The sequence below is a fragment of the Thermobia domestica genome, chromosome 5, assembly GCF_964235325.1.
Source record: "Thermobia domestica chromosome 5, izTheDome1.hap1.1, whole genome shotgun sequence".
NCBI classification, from domain to species: domain Eukaryota; kingdom Metazoa; phylum Arthropoda; class Insecta; order Zygentoma; family Lepismatidae; genus Thermobia; species Thermobia domestica.
Window position 1 is genome coordinate 118,736,328 of NC_137458.1, and position 18,735 is coordinate 118,755,062.

The following is an 18,735-nucleotide window of genomic DNA, read 5'->3' on the forward strand; positions in this document are numbered from 1 at the left end:
TAAATAGTTTAACGTTCCGCGTTTATGTCGGGTAAACTAAAGAAGGCGGGTGATAAGTACAAGTGAATGATAATGGTGAATGAATATAATAGAGAAAGACGGTGAGCGTCAAAAGAACCCAGGAATACGATGTTGTCACTGCATGGCTTGGGTTCGAATTATAAATACTTCGAACCTTAAACCCTTAAACTCAGCACCCGATCATTGAACCACCGTGCTCGTGCTGGAATAGTCGAGTCTTGACTCCTGATTAAAGTTCTCAATTTCTCATACTAAGGAACTTACTGTATAGAATGTTCAAAACCACACCCTCTTTATTATTTTTTTTAAACCTTTGGCTTGAAGAAATGTTTCTTTATTTCCAACTCAACACATTGGATCAATTGAATAGAAAGTTAAGAAGCTAGTAAATATATCGCGAATTATGTCACGCTTCAATAGATTTTTTAAAATTTGTTGTAAATATTTGTCACAACCTTATTAATATAAGTTTAGTAAATAGATTTTAAAAACTGATACAATTGCAATTCTTATAAGATTCTCTACGTATAATATTCTTGATGGATGCATGAGCAAAGCAGTTCTATTTAAGTACTTAAAAGTCAAGGTCGCGCAGAGGTCTAGCAGACTGCTCTGAGATCGCTGCTGATTAAGCAATAACCTTTTCATTATCAAAGTTAAACGTAACACTTAAAATATACTTTAAATCTCTTAATTAAAGTTTAACAGAGTGAATGATTCAACCTTGACTTTATCGATTACGAACTTTTTAATACATCGTTAACAGTAAGATGTTCTCAACCGAACGGAAAAACTACAGTAAAGAGTTCGAACCTTCACATACAAATATTACAAATTTTCCTCCGGTAAGGTGTAATTCTTCATTCTTGGACAATATGTTCGCCGAGGAATTTTGTTCCACACTCTTATTCTTCCCTATTCTTTGGTTCCAAAAATTCGACAACTGACAAAGAAATGTATGGAAATATTGAAAATATATATATATATATATATATATATATATATATATATATATATATATATATATATATATATATATATATATATATATATATATATATAAAATCCCCATTTTAATTCTTTTAAAACGCTTCATTATGATTTTCTGGTTATGATCGATGTTTACATTTTTCTCATTCCTAATCTATTTGCGTTATTTTATATATTAACTGTAAAAGAAAATAAAAAAGTTAAATGACCTAATGATAGTGTGCTAGTATTGGATGTAAGGATTTCCTAATTTTATGTTATGGGAGTTTATGGTGGACATCTTCGTCCCCATGAGCTTTATCGCAGTTTTTCTGCATCCTCCCACATTGTCATTCTACCTATTATTTCTAAACTAATCACTGTTAATCATCTGTCTCCTCTAGTCTCTTACAATTATCTGTTCATAATTGTAGGATGTTAAAGATTTAATTTCATTAATTTAAAAGAAAAGATGAACTTAATACATCAGTTTAGAGGCTAATAGTTTAGACTCATAAAATGATTATAAGAACGAAAAATATTTTTTTCTTCATTAAGTGCTTTACTCAAAGTGAACACTAATAGTATAATATTATTAATTATATACTGACCGTAAGCACTTCGAAATCCGTTTATGCAGTTTTGAAAGTATTTTCATTTTAATATTAAAGAAGAATGAACTACAAATAAACGTAATAGATTGTATTACAGCATACGACATTTATTTTCTGAATGCGAAAAGAGAGAAAGAAAATAATTGAAGGGTAAGGGAAAAAAAGAAGGAATGTCACAAAAATTGATTTTTGAGAAAACGGCGTTTTAATATTGAAAACCTCATATAAAGAATAGGGTTAGTCAAATCTTTTGCCCCTTTTTGCATGGACATTTCGACATCTACGCATGCATGGCATATACAGTCAAATAGTACCAAGAGTCACTAACAGATAGGACAAAGCACCCGATAAAGCTCACACATGGACATTCCTTGTTTTTTCCCCTTACCCTTCAATTATAATTATTAATTATGTGGAAGTATCAAACGGAATCTTTTAGGATCTCCGAGACACCGTTCATTCATTTGTTTGTTAAAATGGAACCTTATGTTCCTTCTATAAATACTTGTTAAAGAAAAAAATGTTCTAGTTCAAACTTCAAAGACTTAAATAACTAGTTTATTTTAAAAGACTTATATAACTAGCTTACTTTAAATTTTAAGTAGGGAAAGCTTCAAAATTGATTTTTGGTACTTTTTACAAAAGCCTTAAGAGACACTTAAGCGTGCACTTCTTTCGTACTAATGATGCAGCACACAGTGAAAACGGGCGCAAAATTTTCTGAAGTTGATGGTTTAATGCCACCTTGCCCGCAACAGACTTTCATACGAGTAATTCCTAAATTCCAAAAGAAACGTAGCCCACGCATCAAAAAAAGGTAATTTTTAGGAACTCGTTAAACTTTTTTTTCTTTGAAGACGGGATGATTTCACTCCCTCGTTTCAGGCCGACTTTAATGCCAACTGCAGGTCGATTTTAATTTACACCACTGCAAACCTCGAACAAAATATGCCAAAAAATTGTTGGGAGGTTGGGAAGACGTATTAATTGAAACAATACTTACCTGATCATTGCAATATAAAATTGTTGTTAAAAGAAGAAAAAGAAGGGTATATAATGTACTTGTTTGTATTGTAGTGTTTGAAGTTTTACAGGGTTCTAAAATGTACTGGTTCTATCTAGATTCAGTATATACGTTATAATTTATATCAGTTTATGTGGAATACAAAATGGTATTAAATTGCATATCTAGTATTTGCTAATTGGTATTGCTTTGTTTAATATAAATTGTTTATATATTATAAAGTTTAGGTGTTGTTAGGCCTAAAAAATAAGCCTAACGTTATAAATGGATGATACTGCATAAATAACAATTAGGAACAGTAACTCAATGATATTTTCAACATACTAACAAAAATATCGAGAAAGCTCGAAGAAACTACGCATCATAATGAAAATCTTGTATTGTTTTACATCGTTGAATTAAAAAAAAAAAAAGATTAAGGTGGATTTACCTGACTCAGATTAATTTTAACAGTGTAATTCTTCAGTATTAAAGCCAACACTTGCTATCCCCCATGAAAATCACAGAAATTGTACTTTTTTTTTTTTTTTTTTTTTTGAGAAATATACGAGGAAGTATGTTCCTCAAGAGTATTTTCGTATTTGGAAACAATGAGGAAGTAAAGAAAGTAAATGACTACATCAAAATCTGAACTTTTTATTAATGAAAATACCATAAAATATTTTAATACATTATATATAAGTGTAGAGTTCCTAGTTTTGTCTGAATGTACCCCTTATCCGCTTATATTAATTTAAGCCTCAACAAATGGGAATAACTGCGAAACCTTCAAGAAAATATGCGTTACATTTCATCAAAATGGAATCATTTTTATAAAAATTACCGTGCAAAATTCTTTTGTTATCTATTACGTGTACTGGCAAGCATGTAATTCAGGGTTGATTTTACCCCAGTTTTACCCTCTTGAAGAATTTCAAGTGCATGCAGCATGTTTATTTCTTAAGCCTTAAGAAACATCAAGTTTCATTAAAATCTGATAAACTACAGCAATCGTTGAACAGGTACACAAACACAAAAATGTTGAGACAGATGATAGAAGCACGCTTATTGGCTCCAATAATAGACTCTAATAGACTTACGGGGCCGCGATGGCTCAGTGGTAGAGCGTTAACCACTAGTGTTTGGGGTCCTTGGTTCGATTCCAGCTTGCTCTAAGTAAGTCTTGTGGTGGACAAACACCGCATGCGTGGTTTTTCTCGGGGTTCTCCCACTTTCTTCATTCCACCACTTTCATTCATTTCTCATCATCACCGTGTCCTTTAACCTAGCCGGCATAAACGTGAGTAAAACTTAAGAATTATTCATCCCGATTGCACATGATTACACGATATTTTTTTTAGGTTTTCAGCTGATATATTGTTTTCGACCGGATAACACATGTTTAAAAATTGAGAAAGATTGCTCTACTTCCACAGATGAAATCGGGCATATGTAAAGCACGCACAAACATGTGGATCAAATTCATTGGGCACATTTTCGCCTTTCATTACTTGCCCAATTGTTTTTAGTTTGTCTAAGACGTTATTGGCTGCAATAACACTCTCACATCTCTCACGAATCACTTGGCCCTTGGCACCTGGCACACAGCAAATTTTGTTCACTACAGAGTGAAAATGTTCCAGGGAGTTGCTCAAGGTTTTATTTTCTATCTTCCAGAAACGTTATCGCGTCTGGCAAAATTAAATAGTGGGTAGCAATGTAAGCTAAATCGTTTCGCGAACAATCGTTAAATCGCTCCGCTTGCCCTTGATCTGCCCATAAGTTAGTTTCTCTTAATCATATTTCTCGGAAAAGGCAGAATCCTTTCTTGAAGTACGAAATTACATACTTTTTCCTAATGAAGTCTTGTTTTGAAGAAAATGCACGGAATAGGCATCATTAGGCACTAAGGGGCGAAATAGGCAAAATAGAATTGGCTTAGAATGAAACTATTACAAACCATATAAACTTTTAACGTTATTTTTGATTATATCTTTATTAAAGAATAGGCATTTTGCCTAACATCCGGTCTCTAATAATATGTATTTGTAGAATTGGCGATAAATTTGACGAATGACACTTCTATACGGCTATACCGAAATAACTAAAATTTCAATGTGAAATACCTCAGAAACTCGACTTTGTAGAATGAATTTTGAATAGGGGTGTCTTACACTCCACACCCCTTTTAGATTCGCTCCTGGATGAGTCAAATGCGCATCAATTACTTTGAGAATTACAAGCAAATTTACCGTCAAATGAGCATCAGGGAAGCAAAGTGATACGGACAGAAAATGAAGACCACAGACAGGCCGATAAAAGTCGGTGGAAAACAAGTACTTCCAGGCTTCCTATCAAAGTGACCCCACGGCTCTCATCAAAGTTCCAAAATGGCAACATAAGCTGAGTGATATCTCATGCAACACAACTTGGAACCAAACAACTTTGGTAGGAAATAAGTGACGATATGGAAAACCGTTTCTAAAATGGACCCTGTTTAAGATAAATTTGGATATTCCGTAGTGGAAACACGGTGAGAAATAAATTAAGGGAACAAAAATTAGAATAGGCAAATTGCATACGGAATGTTCAGTTTTCTTGTGGTGGTGACCCCGCCCTCCTCCTGAGGAGGACCTGGGGATCAACTTGAAAATTATAAATGGTAACATGGGTCGAGTGATATCTCATTCGAATCTCTATTGGAAAACGAAACAGCTTTGGTAGGAAACAAGTATCGATATGAGAAACCGTTTCCAAAATGAAAGCCAAAAATGGATTGTTTCAGATCAACTTAAATGGTTCGTACTAGGAACACAGGACGAGATAAATCAATTGAGTAGACAAGCGATATAGGAACATTCACGACTGAAAATAAAACGCTAGGATACTTTTCATTTTATTCATTCATTTATTTTTGGACTCCACTTTCCCCTGCCTTTGTCGATTGTTCCAGACTGACTTACGCAGATAAAACTTGCCTCTGCCTATTCTTCTCTCTATTACCTTAGTAATTATTTATCTTTCCCTTTTTTCTGCTTTAGAAACCCCAGCAGTTTGAGGAAATACTCGTATTTTTAGCATGACATCTAAAAATTTGTCATGCCCAATTTCTTTTATTTATTTATTTATTACCTACTTTCTTATTTATTTAGTTGGTTATCCATTTTACAAAGTATATGAAGACAAAACCTGTAAAGACACAAAAAGCTGAAAAGTCAAAAACAATAATTAGTAAAAGGGGAAAACAATTTTTCTGGTATCTCGTTCTCACCTATAAGTGTATTTATTTTGTTTGTTTCATCTCCTGTGTAAGATTTATTATCTTTTAAGATTGTCACCACCACCGAAAGCACAATGAGTTCTTCTTTCGAAAATAATTGGAAATCGGTCCTCCAGATCTCCAAGAATGTTTTCCTAGAATTTGGTATTTTAAACGTTGGTGTATGACAGTTCCTTTGACAGTTCTACTCTATGATATGCATAAGCGTGATAATTTTATAAAACGATTCTGTTCGTTTGTCTGTCAAAAACTCTATAGGTCTGTTACATGGATTTTGCGTTTCAAAAGTAGATTTCATATCCTTCCTTATCCTGCTACCATCTCCGGTTTCAACACGCAAAAATATTTAAATTTTAATAATATTTCAATTCCCATACTTAAGAAGTCTATCGTAATATTACAATATGAAAAACGAAACTCACTTGTTTATTCTTATAACTCATATGCAATCGGATGTAAATACATGAAGCAGAAAAAAAAGCGATCATTTTAATTAACACTGAGATAAACGACGAAGCCACAGCGTGGTAGGACATAGCCTGATTTCCGCAGACATTAGTGTTACCTACGAGGGGGGACGAGACATATTATATATACTGTATATATCCAATAACATACTTTTAGTGACGAAGCAGTACTTTCACACAGTACCTTCTCGAGGTGAGATAACCCGATATCTCGTATCGTGGGGAACATTAGCAGATACCACTCAGCAAGAAACAGATGTTGGATGCATATCACCAATCAGATATCGATAAGCTCTCAGTTAAGAACATCCATTGGATTTCCAGCGATGAACATTTATTAGGACTTATATGAATATACAACCTGTTTCTAATCTTGTTATGTGAAATTTCTTACAGTTTTGTGTAACAGTCATTACTTAGCAACGTAAAAACTGCATAACTGGATACATTTCACTACATTTTTATTACGATGAGCTCTTGAATTCTCGATGTAATTTACATGTATCTTACAATCAACAACAATTAAGTCCACAAAATGAAAAAAAAAAAAGCTATGCTTTACAATGTGATTATACTTAGCGTAGCTGAAAACATATTCATATACGATTCATATTCATACGATATACGGTGTTTTGAGTTAATTTTAGCTGGAGGCGAAAAATTGTGGAACAAGATACACAAACTCATTCTCCTTATCTGGAACAAGGAAGAATTGCCACAAGAGTGGAAAGAATCAATCATTGTTCCAATTCACAAGAAAGGCGACAAAACTGACTGTAATAATTATCGAGGCATTTCTTTTTTGTCAACATCTTATAAAATCCTTTCAAATATTCTATTAGCAAGATTGACCCCATACGCAGATGAAATTATTGGAGAATATCAGTGCGGATTTAGACGAAATCGATCAACTATCGACCAAATATTTACCATTCGCCAAATACTCGAAAAAAAGTGGGAATACAATACCCCGGTACATCAAATATTTATTGATTTTAGAAAGGCGTACGACTCGGTTAGGAGAGGAGCGTTCTTACAGAACTTGGAATACCGAGAAAGCTAATTAGATTAATTAAGATATGTTTAAATAAATCCCAAAGTAAAGTCCGGGTAGGAAAATTTTTTCCCCCGACCTTTCACGTCGAGAATGGCCTGAAACAAGGAGATGCGTTGTCGCTATTATTATTTAACTTTGTTCTGGAATACGCTATAAGGAAAATCAAAGATAGCAACCAGGCCTACAGTTGAACGGTATTCACCAGGTTATGGCATATGCTGATGATGTAAATTTAATTGAGAATAATAGGAGAACAATAGAAAGAAATGCAGAGATCTTATTAAACGCTTGCAGGAACATGGGTTTAGAAGTAAATGCGGAGAAAACTAAATACATGGAAGTGCGTCGGGACCGTAATACGGCAAATTATGGATGCGTTAAAATATTAAATTATACTTTTGATAAAGTGGATAGTTTCAAATATCTAGGATCAATATTAAGAGACGAAAATCATATTCACGAAGAAATTAAATGTCGACTAAAAGCAGGGAATTCGTGTTACTATTCAGTTCAAAATCTCTTGGCGTCGCCAATTCTGTCGAGAAATTTGAAACTTAAAATATATAAAACGATAATCATGCCTGTTCTGTATGGTTGCGAAACATGGTCGTTTATTCTGAGGGAAGAACATAGACTGAAAGTATTTGAGAACAAGATCCTGAGACGAATATTCGGACCCAAGAGGAATGGGGAATGGCGGAAACTTCATAACGAGGAACGACATAATTTATACGGTTTACCCAACATAGTTAGGGTCGTCAAGTCTAGGAGGCTTAGGTGGGCGGGTCGTGTAGCTAGAATGGAAGAAAGTAGAAACGCTTTCGAAGTCTTGACTGGAAGACCAATCGGAAAACGACCATTAGGACAGTTGGCGTGGGTCAATGAAAATTTGACAAACGACCTACTGACCCGACCCACCATGACCCACTCTGACCCACCACCCACCATGACCCACTCTGAGCATCCGTGACCCACCACCCATCATGAACCACTCTCATCAACTCTGACCTACTCTCACTCACCAAAATCCATCATCATCAATTCTGAACACGATCCACGGCCTCTTCAGTACTGACTAAAGAGTTTACACTTGTAATAAAACAAGACTGTGAAATTGTCACTAATCGGAATTTGAATTTCTAGTCAATCGCTCAAGCACCACTCTCTTACAATAACGGTGGATCTGACCTTTACGATATAAAATGGTAAAGTGTTTGTCAGTGAGCAAACTGAAACAATTCCAGGTGGGGGGAAATTAGTGTGTGCCTAAAATATACTTGTACTAAGAGAGTATTCTTGCAAGTGTTAATTTCTGAACCCATTCCAAAAGAAACTTCTATTTGCAAGAAAATACCCCTGTACAATATGGAAAAGGTTATGGTTTCTCAGTTCACAGTATTTTTCTCACAAAAGACTTGAAAAATCAGTTTTTCATAGTGTATAAAAATGCTCCGGTACCCTATGTGAGAGCATCTCCATAAAGTATGTTCACAATTGTAATTTGTGTAACACCACGTTAAATTTAAGTTACAAATATGCATAATTGCAATTATTATGAATATTTATTCAAAGTAGTTTACCTAAAGCAAAGAAGAGACTTACTAAAAGTTAGGTACAAAGTTGAATAACAGAAATAAGCCATTAGTAATACAAGTATACATTTTTCATAATTCGTAATTTTCCACCTTAAAACAAATCTGATATCGGGTTTATTTCCTGTTGGTAACTTTTTCGTAGTAAATCATCCGCAGCGGAATGATGTCCATCTTTCAGCCAAGAAATAACTAGCTCGTCTATTTCGAGCTTGTCTAGCAGTGGGCTATTAACATTGATGAACAACAAGTTAGACAACGTTTGAGCACTTAACCTATTTCTAATATCAGTCATCTGTAAATTCATAAGGGGAAATCCCCGTTCGCACTGTCATCGAAATTGATAATATTTCTACCCGAATTCTGCAACTTCTCATCGACAATCTGCTTGTTAAACTTAAGTCTGATAAAGATTTTTCTTGGTCAGTTTTGAAATACTCAGCAAGAAGTATCATCTCTCTATCACCATACAACATCTTTTCCATATCGACCATGTCAGTTGGCAACGTCGACTCATGGAGAACAGAAGCTTCATCTACCACGACTTCCATAGGGAATCTTTTTAATAAATTATCAATTAAAGCCTGATAAACTGATGATTTCCTTTTTGTTTATAAATTTAATTTTTGTAATTACACATTAAGGTTTGATGCCATTACCAAATTCCCTCCCCGTATAGAAAACGAAAGGGAACGAGGTTCCTGGAAAGTGTTCAGAGGTGAATGGGAACTTCCCTCCTTCTTCCCCTTCAATTACCACGCTGGTGTTTGCCATGTGCCAAATTACGAGGAATTTCAATTAAATTATCATAGTATAATTATTTCCTTGTTGAATTATCGATACTTCTCAGTGGAAAAAAGAATGAAATTTGAAAGTTCCAAATCAAGGTAAGTAGACCAACGTAAAGGGAAAAAAAGTGTAAAATTTTCCATATAATTATGCGTACAATCCAAACTTAAAATTTCCGTGTAATTAAGCTTACAGTACAAATTTTATGCCTATTTTTCTCACAACTTTATGGGTTGACTGCCCTGTGCTGTAAGCGCTCCATATAATAAACATAAGCTTCAGCAATTATTATAGTAGGAAGCAATGACTATATGAAACCAAGCACTGCATTTTTTGTTTGATTTTTTTTCTTAAATAACATCGATCGTTTTCGATCATTTTTACAAACCAACTCACTACCAATTTTCCATATATAGAAAGTCTCCCCCCCCCCATAAAAGAGAATTTTCAAAAAATGTTAGGACACATTCTGTTTATTTTCAATAAAGAGTTAATACACTGAATTTCAGCTCCGTAAGTTTAACGGCTTGCGAGATACTCATTTTTTTTTCTCTCAAAAATTCAGATCCTCACTAGGATATTATGCATTATAATGAAAGCAATATAACATCCCAGTTTGGATTAAGGCCTAACTATATACCAAAAGTAATTTCATTTGACTTTGCAATTTGATCGTGATGATCAGGCACATACAGTTACATTCATTTTTTTTATATTATAATTTATACATTACAGTGATTCAAAAATGTATTTTTTCCAGTAGTTAGCTCCTCTAAAAACTCACAGGTCTCGAAAGCCAAGTGGTAGTATAAATTCTATTGCTATTATTACAATTAAAAATATCAATATCCAAAAGTGCCTGAAGTTCATTTTTCACTTGGTTAGATATATTCGCCTCAGGTAAGCAGACAGAAACCAATGAAAAAGGAAGGGAAATGAAGGTCTTGAAAGTAAAACGAAGACAAATTTACCAGTCTTCACAAGATACTGTCTACAATGCATTGAGCAGAGTGGGTCGGTAGATCATACTGAGTCGGTGGGTCGCAGTGGGTCACGGTGGGTGGTGGGTCACATGCTGGTGACCCACAACCCACTGACCCACTCAGAAAACTTGACCCACTCCATCTCTGCATTAGGAAGACCTAGGCGCAGATGGGAGGACAATATTAAGATGAATCTCGCAGAGATTGGAATACAAAGTAGAAACTGGATGCAGTTAGCTAAGGATAGAAGTCAGTGGAGAGCTTTTGTGAACGCGGCATTAAACCTCCGGGTTCCATAGGCCATAGAGTGAGTTAGTTAGTTTCAAAACAACACCGACAACGTTTAGGAGGTTACTTTTGACACCAATATAGGACAAAAAGTATAGGCCAACCTGGGTGCAGAAATGCTTCCTTTCGATGCTATGATCAGCCGAAAATTTGTAGCAAAAGTGAAAAATGTAACAGCAATAACTCGAGAACAAAATGTACGATCGAAGTCAAGTAAAAGGTAATGTCTATTAATTTTAGTCGCAGATTTTATTAATGCACAATTCGACGTAGTGCAGGGGTGGCACAATTGTGACTCCTAAAGAAATAGAAGAACTCTTGGGGTATTTTATCAAAAGTTGACTGAGGAAAATTGTCTACAATCAAGTACATTACTTTAACGAACGAAAATCATAGTATATTTTTCAAATTAGAACATATTAAAGAGAGATACATAAGTTTGATTGATCTATTTTGTCTTCGTGCATAAACTCTAGGAGGAAGAATTGCCCCCTCCGATAGACACATTATTTGAGAGTATGACTATCATTTATGCACTGGTGTCGTTAGCTTTTTAAATCTGGGGGGTCGGATGAATCAAAATCAAAATCCTCTTTCCGACAAAATACAACGTAGTATGGTTTCTTTAAATATATTTTACTAAAACCTGAGGGGGACGCGTCCCTCTCGATCCCCCGCTAACGACGCCCGTGATTTACGGAAAAGATTGAAATATGTATGTTGTGCAGGATAGCGTAGCTTTTATAAGTATAATTATTAAAAATGTCTTGTATTTTACTACACTACAATCTACTACTACTTTAGTCTCTCCCATATAAATTACCCTTTCGGTATACTAAAATTTACTGTTTCACAATTTTTCTGTTCCTCCTCTTGCTCCTTACCCAAGAATCAAAAACGTGCGCCGCCACTTTTAAGAATCTTTCAGATTAACGTCCCACTATTTTGCCCGTTACGCTAAGGGAGACGAATAATTGAGGCTAGTGAATGATGATGGAAGAACTGGTGGAATGAAAATATGGGAGAAAATGGGAGTACCCCGAAAAATTTACGGACACGATGTTGTCCACCACAAACTTACTTGGCCGGGAATAGAGCCAGACCCCACGCATCAGAGGTAAGCGCTCTATTATTGAGCCACCGTGGCTGCTCAATTTCTTCCGAATATAAAACACTTTTTACTAAATGTTTTAAAGATTAAGATAGAGTTACTGACTCAATGAAACAGTCTATACAACTTAATTCACTATTGTTGACTATGTAGGTCATGTAAAAATGATCTTAAAACGTTTGTTAAATCGTAATGTGATATATGATAATACCAAGGGTGCCAATAAATATTCTTACATATTAATGTACGGACCTTATCAAATACGAACTGCCATCACCTATGATATTTTTCGACTTACTACCCTGCCACTACATGTTCTTGCCATCTGGCTATGAGTTTATTTACTGGTCTAGTCATCATAGAATTATTTTTCTCCGTCCCTTCAATCAACAGAAAACTAACTGAAGCATTTATCATCCTTAACTGACTAATAATGCAAAAATATTTACGAATTGAATCTACTTTGTGCTTTTTACGCTATTCGTACCTTTAGCATTTCTTACAATCGACCTACAACAGTAGTTCTCAACCTTTTGATGACCCCTACTTTGCGACACATTGTCCCTTACAAATAATAGCAACAATAATACACCATATTAAAAACTCTATCTGACCGACTGACAAACTGTCACAGTGTTGTCACAGCCCTAGCTCTGGAGTGGGCTGAAAAATAGTACCAAATTGAAACGAAATGGGCTGAATTCATTATTTTATACCATCGGAGGTAAAAGTGTCGGGGAACGCGGGGCGATGCCGTCTCCCCACTTTCAGAAAATATCTGTGGCGTCCCCCCACTTCTAAAAAATTACAATGGGCAAATATAGGCACGGGGGACGGCGTGACGTCATGCATCCTTTACTTTTTCAGATCTACTTTTACCCCGAGTGTAATACATGGCTCTATAACATGAAAATAACAGAGGTAAAGTTCTATAACACCCCCCCCCCTTTTCCAGAGTTTAAATCAAGAGTCTTTTTTTTAAAAAAATAATTTTTAAAAACATCCAAATAGGACTACTAAAATTTCTACCACACTGTTTCTTTCTCGTCTCCTTTATGCGCGGCGCGGATGCGCTCATCTAGCGTCATTTGTTTTCCGGTATAGTTCGAATTACGAAATATCTACACAAAGTTCGTAGCGTTATGCGGTATAACGTCACAAAAATGAATGTTCAACGGCATTTTTTAAGAGTCCAACACACAGTATGAGTAACGTGAGATGTAGGAAAAGTCTTACTGACACTTTTGAAAATGTGACAAGTATTTCTTTAAATGGTGCTGAATTGGGTAGAATTGTACCAACTTTTTCACAAAAGGGGCTGAAAATGCCAGCGTGGTACCAACGGGCCGATGAATGACAAAAAGGGCTGAATTTGGTACAATTGTACCAAGTGTGGCAACACTGAACTGTCAGCAACCTCTGAAGATATGCAGCCCACTAGTTAAGAATAACTGACTCACAAAAACGTACTTAACTGTTTCCGGACGAATGAAACTACGAATTCTGAGCGTCTGCACTTTTTGTACACTGGTTTATCACACACAGTATTTACCAGGCCGGTACATATGTCAGAATCATAGTTCTTTTCTCCAAATTGGGGTACGTGGCTTAGTGATAAAGCACTCACTTTTGCTGCGGGAAACCTCATTCGATCCCAGACCATAAAAGTTCGTGGTGGACAACATTGTATCCGTGAGTTTTCTTGGGATTACCTGTTTTTCCTACATTCTCGTTTCACGAATTCTCTTGCGATAATTTGGTTTCATTTATAATCTGTCTCCATTATTGGATCGGATTTGAGTTTAGCATTCCCTTCGGTAGCGAGGCTATATTGGACGTGGAGCTACGACTTAATGTCGGATCACAACCACATAAGCTACCGTTGGTAATCGTAGTGTACACGCCAATGCCGTGTACGCTACCCACATATCCATGAGCAGGGGCGGACTGGCCATAGTGGAGTTGTGGAGCTTTCCACAGAGGCCGGTAGATCTAAAAGACTTTCAGACAGTACAGTATGACCAAATCAAATGATGTAGGCTATATCTGTAAAACATTTTAAAAATGTAAGCCTATTGAACAGTCAAAATAATTAATTTCTTAATTTCCAATTAAAAATGTATTCCTTTCCTGAGGTAATAGGCCTCCACTTTCGAAGTAAAACAATGTTCTTTATTTTGCATAACGCTCAGGCAAGGTCTGCAATGTAAAAAGAAAAAAAAAGAATCACGTGTCTATACCGACATTTTTCTCAAGTCAGCGAAAAGAAGGTAAACGTGGGATGGAAACGATGAAAATCTTAGAACATATTGAGTTTCGAAGAAGATCGACTCGGTAAAAAAAATCGTTTGTAAATTTGTGAACAAGTGACAATTGACAATTATGCTACTAGTTACTTGACGTTTAAGACGTCAAACAGGAGTGAAAGTGCACGGACATTTAATATGGATCACGTGTGGTTGTTCCCTTGTAAAATGAAATGAATTCTTTAAGTTTTACGTCGCACGGTTATACCGGTTAGGCTAAAGAAGACGGTGATGATGAGAGATGAGGGAAATGGTGGAATGAAGAAAGTGGGAGGAAACGAGAAAACCCCAAGAAAACCCACGAGTACGGTGTTTGTCCACCACAAAGTCCACACGGCGCGAGCTGGGATCGAACCAGGGACCCCAAGCACCGGAGATGAACGCTCTACCACTGAGCCACCGCGCCCCCGGTTGTTCCCTTGTGTGTGAAATGTGCTTTGGACATCACTCGAAGTAACTTTTCCGCATTCCCCACCACAAATCTTTTGCAAGCGTTACCGAAATGTTCAGCGTAGATTTTGGGTTAACATTGTAAAGGCTGCAGTTACAAGAAACAAGATAGGTATTTTCATTTATAATTTCAACAAAAGAAGACATGGTCCGGTAAGTCACAACGTTTAATTATTTTTCATCATTCAGAATATTGGGAGTAAACTCCAGATGAATTTGTGTTTCATAATCCAGGACTGTGAAAGACTATTTTGTATTTGATAGCAACTGATAGGAACTGACCAGTTTACCTAATCAGTTTGGGAGAGACTGAAACAATCCCCTTTAGATGAGTATGATGTAATGGAATTAGAAGAGGAGGTTGAAACTACACATATCTCTCCGAATGACTTCACTCTGAAGAAAAAGTGTATTCGTTCATGTCAGGACTGTTGTGTTTGTTGCTACAGACTTTTGTGTATGTATAATCTTTTGACAGGAACTTATTGTAACATAGGATTTGCCTACAAGTACATGCTCACACTTTCTTTTACACAGTTCAAAGCCCTGTAAACCCAGGCCGGAAGACGGCCTGGCCCGGCCCGGCCCGAATCTCGAGCCGGGCTCTAAACGGGCCGGGTGTAACCAGCCTGAGAACAACCAAGTTGATAAGTCAAATCAATCCTTCAATATGCAATGAAAAATGAAAAATGTGTAGTCATAATATCGCAATGTCTATTTTCCTTCTCGAATGGGAAATCATGTGAAAGGTTACCCAAGGTTTGTTTTCTATATCCCTATTCTGTCTGTCTATTTGTTATCTGTGCTTGCTCTGTCCAGCCATGTTTATTATACAATAATACAGCTCATGGACGTAAATGTCTTTTACAAAATGAAATGAAATCTGAGAGTTTTACGTCCCACGGTTATGCCGGTTAGGCTAAAGGAGACGGTGATTATGAGAAATGAATGAAATGGTGGAATGAAGAAAATGGGAGGAAACGGGAGAACCCCGAGAAAACCCACGCACACGGTGTTTGTCCACCACAAAGTTCACTTGGCGGGAGCAGGGTTTGAACCCGGGACCCCATACACCAGAGGTGAACGCTCTACCACTGAGCCACCGCGGCCCCTAGTGCATTACGAGTAACAGAGAAGATATGTAAAACTCCTACACTATATGTGATACTAATACTACAACTACTACTACTACTACTATTACGATTATGAACGCTAATGCTAATTCCACTATTGCTGCCACTGCTACTACTATTACTACTACCACTACTGCTACTACTCATTACTATACTAATACGACAGCAAATACCACTACTGCTATTACTAGTAATACGAAAACAAAACAATGAAAATGAAATCTTTAAGTTTTACGACCCACAGCTATGTCGGCTAGGCTAAAGGAGAAGGTGATGATGAGAAATAAATGAAATGATGGAATTAATAAAGTGGGAGGAAACGGGAGAACGCCGAGAGATCTCCACACACGGTGTTTGTCCACCACAAAGTTCACGTGGCGAGAGCTGGGATCGAACCAGAGACCTCATCCAGCGGAGGTGAACGCTCAACCACTGAGCGATCGTTCCAGGAACACCTAATCGACCCTGGCGCCTTGGTGATTTATTTGCTCATTGTATATATATTTTTTATATTTGCAGTATCATAGTATAAAGAATACAGGAACATGTAACACCATTTGGTATTTGCCTTGCTAATTGAACATTACTACAAATTTTACTGATCTTATGAGCACGCCAGATTACGGTTTTGGCCTCCGTGGTCTTATGGTAGTGAACCAAATTCTACTTAGTAGGTCAAGTGCTTGGCTTTATCTTTATCATACGTTCTTTAGGTAACTACGGCTCAGGCCATATGGATGATGATGGGATGAATTGGTGGAATGAAAACAGTGGGAGGAAGCAGGACCACCCCGGAAACTCCCACGAGCACGGTGTTTGTTCACCACAAAGCTCACATAGCACAAGGGGATTGATCCGACGACTTCTAGCACCAGATGTGAGTGCTTTTCCTATTAAGCCACCGTTGTCACTCGTAGATCAAGCCAGCGGCGCAAATCTGTCTTCAACATTGGGGGACACGTAAGACTTTTTTTTTTTTTTTTTTGTTAAGCGATGCTCAAAATATTTGTGAAGTTGAAAAACAATCCTGTGGAGGATTAGGGAGCAAAGTTGTCTTCAACATTGCACAGTGGGCCAGATGCAGAATCTGACTGGAAAAAAATTAGTATTCCACCTATACATGCAATATATGATCATTATACCATTAAAATTATTACTCGGTGCCATAAGTGACCACGATATATTCAAAACAACTGAGAAACGATGTGTAAGAGAGAAATAATGAGCTAAAAGATAAAATTAAAAAAAAAAAGTAAATTAGCCAAATAAAACAGTAATGTACTTTACCTGCAAAGATAGAAGAGAGGAAGCATCTAATCTTCTTCCAGAGGCCTAAAACTCATCAATGTAGTCTTCGTCGTCGCCGTCTGCATCGTTATTATTATGATCATCATCATCATCATCATCGACGTCATCGTCAACATCATCACAGTTATCACTATCGCGATCTTGGTCATATCTTGCTTCGCCTTCCTGAGATGTTGCACATTTAATAGCAGGTTCTGTAAGCAACTTCCTCACATCAGGGAGGAATGAGTTTTTGTTTTTGTTTCGGAAATGAGATTGACTTGAAATGACAGGATCGGGCTTGAGGAGGAGCGTGTGAAATACATCGCGAATGTTCTCTTTTCGAGAAGTTTTTTTTTTCTTTCTTCTTGCATGAGCTGCCCTATCTGCTCTAATGTGCTTATGTGTTGCTTCTTGAGCTTCCTCGGAGAGCATTCCGATAGGCAAGATGGCTGCCCCAATAATTCTTCCTCCATGAATTAGAATTTTATGAACAGAAGAAGAACCATGGATATAGACTAAGATACAGTTTGATAGTTTCTAATGTGAATTCATCAAATCTTTCTACATTAATTGGAAAACCACATGATATAGTTCACAATATAATACCAAATCGCCGAATCAGTTCTTCATTAATTCCTGTAATCTCAGCGGATTGCAATGATCTTGGAAGTAACGCCGCGCTGTGTTTCCATCATTAGAATTTCCTACTGTTCCAAGTTTACGCTGATCTACAATTAATCCCATTTTCGTTCGGAACTCTTGAATAATTTGTTTCTTCCGTGCAGAGAATTTGACTTTGTCTTCGGGGTTCCCAACATGCCATTTGTGAATGTCCAACCGATAAGCTATATGAATTAGGCATTCGAAAAATCGTATCCAAGCATGTAAGGGGAAGATTCCAAATCCATATCTGCTACTACGGTATCTATAGCTTTTGTTCGTAATTCAATATTGTTCATATTCTTAGGAGTACATCCACATATATAGCACGTTTGAAAGGACGTTTCTGTGACAGAGTTGCACATATCCCATCCACCATTGTGAACACAAGTTCAGGGATAACATTTACTTTCTTCTCCTGAATCAGTACATTAGTAGGCTTTAAATTACGTATTTGCATTTCCATCAAACGAACCTCCTTTATCGACAGTTCAGTTGTCTCTTTTTGATACAACAATTTAACGGGTCGGCAAAATCTTGGCGATGGTGGTCTGGGATTTTGCCACAAAATTGCTTTGTCAACCTCCCCATCCGATGTTGAATACAACTGTAAGGGAACGAAAGAAATAGCAAAAATATCTGAGTCACTATATACACCCTTTGATTCATCTTCTGTTTGAACTTTCTGCTTATATACACTATGACAACTGCTTCCATCACAA

The 18,735-nt window shown here is 36.5% G+C and overlaps 1 protein-coding gene across 2 annotated transcripts in view; it reads right to left on the bottom strand.

The window, feature by feature from the left end:
* Positions 1–18,735, bottom strand: part of LOC145686069 (apoptosis-resistant E3 ubiquitin protein ligase 1) — a 411,433-nt gene that overhangs the window by 245,923 nt on the left and 146,775 nt on the right. The window lies entirely within an intron of this gene.